The sequence below is a fragment of the Acyrthosiphon pisum genome, chromosome A3, assembly GCF_005508785.2.
Source record: "Acyrthosiphon pisum isolate AL4f chromosome A3, pea_aphid_22Mar2018_4r6ur, whole genome shotgun sequence".
In the NCBI taxonomy this organism is placed as follows: Eukaryota; Metazoa; Arthropoda; class Insecta; order Hemiptera; family Aphididae; genus Acyrthosiphon; species Acyrthosiphon pisum.
The window spans coordinates 37,648,785-37,652,894 of record NC_042496.1 but is presented as its reverse complement, the minus strand read 5'-3'; positions in this window follow the sequence as shown (position 1 = coordinate 37,652,894).

The following is a 4,110-nucleotide window of genomic DNA, read 5'->3' as shown; positions in this document are numbered from 1 at the left end:
TCATAAACGTCAGATCGTTTGTCGGGTAAGTGTCTGTACTTGGGACTAGAATTTTTTTCCGGTTCATTATTCGTCGTCGGATCTGTTGATGTCCTGCGACGCGCTCATCCGACGACGTCAGTGTTCCTCGTCGGTTACTGAAGGATCGTTTGTCGACCGGTGGTTATACCAGTCCCATGTGAATAACAGACATGGACGTTCCGAGCAATTTCAAGCCGTACCTCTGCAAGTTGGACGATAACGATTGTGTTTCACTCGTGAACATAATCAAGTCGTTCAATACACCTGTCAGCGAGGAACATGCATGGGCCCTGTGCTATCAGTGTGCCAAGTGTTTCAAGAATGCCTTTGAATGTGAACCAAACAACCCCCTGCGGACGCCAATGCAATATGTTAGTATAAGCTAATTTTTTTTTTTTTTTAATGTAAACTTCGTATGGGTACCTATGTAATATGTATTTTTGTCAATTAAATTAGTGTAATAATTATTTATCTATTTTTGTTTCTTTTTTTAATGTTTATTTTATGTGTTATTATAAAGAACTTAGGTCCGTTAAATTATTTATAAATAAATAAATAAATATATATATTTAAACATTATTATTTATTAATTATTACATCTCTAACGTGGATGTGCAGTATTGATTTAAATGACAAAAAACTCTTAGTTTAGTTACATATCTAATATAATATTTTACTGGCAATGGATTGTTCATTGAACTGATTCAGAGTTTTAGATAGAACGGGACCTAACCCAAAGAAGTGGTTTCACGCAAAACCCAAGGCAATACAATATAATATAAATATATAATATATAATTATATTATATTATAGGCATATGGCCATCATTCATAATCCATTATAATTTATATTACCTACATATTATAAGTAAGTAATAAATTAAATTACACCATATTACGTCCATTCGGGTACTACCTATAATATATTTTAATATCACATATAAATATAATATTACAATATTAGGTACACATACAAGTGTCGGTACCAGTAAATAGTAATACAATAATAATTTAAGGCGGTCCGGAAAACGTTCCGTTTCGATAGGGCAGCTTATTACACGCGTGCTTGGTGCGAGCGTAATTATGTAACGCGCTAGTGAATTTATTATTAAACTCGATTCATAATATCAACATGTAACGACAAAATTGTGCGATAATATTATGCGGTTATGCAAATATCGAACACCTACCTACGCTCGTAGTCGGCGCACATACCGCAGTATAATATTATGAGCGTTGTCGTTCTACAGCCGTCACTCGTCGTCACCTACTTGTTAGTCGTTGTGTGGGTGGTGGGGTGGTATTATAGGTGTGACCGACCGCGAGTTGTGTGACGTAAACACGTAACAGTGGAATGTCGATCGCGGCGTGGAAGAGAACGACTGAGAGAACAACCCGACGGTTGGACAAAAACAATATTATTAAACGGCGAGCTTACATAATAAATACATAAATACAATATTTAACAATAATAGGCAATAGCTAAATAAACAAGTAGAGTATGCATGAACAATATGTCCATATATTTTCAATCCTTAAATAAATATGTATACTTACCTCAACAAATTTTTTTTTTTTTTTTATTACATAAAATAGATTTTTTTAAATCTGTAATATTTATATACAATAGTACAATAAGTAAATTTGATAGCTAATATAAGGTACATAACACGAAATGGCACGAGGAGGCTGGAGGGGATCCCACCAGTGTGGATGCCCTCTAACTTGGGGTAGATCTCTACAAAACCTATTCGTTAGTGATGAAGAAAAAAGTTCCACAACAACCGCGTTAAACCGTTTGACAATAATTTTCGTGAATTGAAATTGATAAATAATCCCTACTTAGAACTTATATACTTATTAATATTATAATATTAACAATGAAGGTAATGATGTTACGATCATTCTTTATATGCTGATGGCATTTAGTACATCAACAACTAACAAGTATAACAACATCACAAGAATTATTTAAGAACATTATAATATTATTTTCATAGCTTCAGCTACAGTTGGTAATCAAACTGGTTTTAAATTTTGAGCAGAACCGGTGGGTTTACAATCATGAATTATAAATTATAATTATTTTTTTTGTGTGTCTGTAACGAGTTGAGTGAGTGACGTCATTTTTAGGAGCAATTAAAGCTTATTTTGAATCTTCATGCAACTCTAAGGGCTACTTGATACTTACGGTAGAAAATTGGATCCACTTTGTACTTTAGAGTTTGGATGATCAAAAGTAAACCTTACACTTTACTGTACTTTTCTAACACGAAAAACGGAATTTTTATATTTTATTTTAACAAAATTATGAGATTTTCGCCAGATGAACCGGGGTATGTATATATTTGTTACGGTAAAAGTACAAATCCTAGGTAGTAGGTTTCACCGATTTATACTAGCCCTAGGTCTCGACGACTGCTGTCGGTAAATGACCGAATTTCGGAAATTATATTTCGGTAAAACCTTGAATACACAAAATAGTTTGGTCGAACCATGAATGATTTTTTAGAATTGGCAATAGTTCCAGAATTCCAGATATCTAATGAAATTGGTATTCGTCAAGCAGTATCTTTGAATGGTGGACAAGGTTTAGTATAAGGTTTGACTGTTTGAAAAAATGTATTACAAATCGATTTAAGTGCCCATCCTAATAGATGTATTGTGCAACTCGAGATTCCACAGTAGTCAAGCCTGCACGAATAAATAATGTTTGTAATAATAAATAATAATATAAATATAAATATAATAATAATATAAATGTGTGTATCTATCATATATAAGTAGGTAGTATAGGTAGTAACTAATGTAATACCTACCTACCTAATATATATTTAAATATTAATTAATAATAATATTTATTATTTTTAAGTTAACATATAGGTTACTATTGTAATTATATATATTATATATATACGAGTATGACGCAAAGGGAAAAAATATTACACAATTGGTAAACAAATCTGAACTTTCAGCAACACTATTTTTTATCTTAAGGTTTACCAAAATACCAAATCTTGTTTGCAGAAGTCCAAGCTACAAAAATCATTCGGGGTTTGACCGAACTCTTTTGTGTATCCTAGATTTTACTGAAATCAAATGCCCGAAAGATTTACCGGTAAATCCTAGGTTTCACCAGCGCCCTGCGGTATTCGTAATTTTACCTTAACATATATTATACAAATTGATGCGCAGCGAAAGTGTTTTAAATTCAAAAAATATTTTTCGTAAGGATTTAAATCTTTTGTCACTTCATATTTATATATTGTATATTACTATATATTTTACTATTCCTAATGAAATTTTAAAGAACGTCGGCGGCGACGACGCGAGTGTTCTTGAAAATTCTCGTAGACCGCCATCCGCTATGTACATAATAATTAATGTTACAATTTATACTACAAAAGTGCATTAAATAAAAAACCAATCACTTTGCCAGACAGCTAACTTTGATAGTAAACACACCTATACATCAAAGTGACAACAAATACACAATATTATATCGATATCCCAAACATAATATCATATTATGCAGAAATAACTAAAAATTACGTGTTAAAATGAATAACTAAAAAGGCGGGTAAGTCGTGGATGTCGCTCTGCTGTACAGTAGGTTACAAGTGGGTTACTGTAATGGATGGAATTAAATTTGAATCCAATGATATTATATCATTGTATACGAAAAACGATTCTGAACGGAGATGATTTGTCAGTCTAGGATATATTATTTTTAAAGAAAAACTTATGGAGAACCTTGTACCAAATTTTAAAAACTTAGTTATAAAAGAAAAAATTTTTACGATTTTTCAACCACTAAATTACTTGCAAATTTTCGCAATTTTGACATATTTCGTATAAATTTGAACTTTAAATGCTTATAAATAAAAATTGTGACAATGTATTCCTTTTATTTTGCAACTGCTATTGTAAAAATATGTTAGGAGCCTTGTATTAAATTTCCAAATCTTAGAATTAAAAAGAAAAACTTTTATGAATTTCTGTTTAAGATTATTTGAACATTGCCGTAATTTTTACGTATTTAGTCAAAATGGTGAACTTTAAATGCTTATAAAAAAAAAAATCATGACTA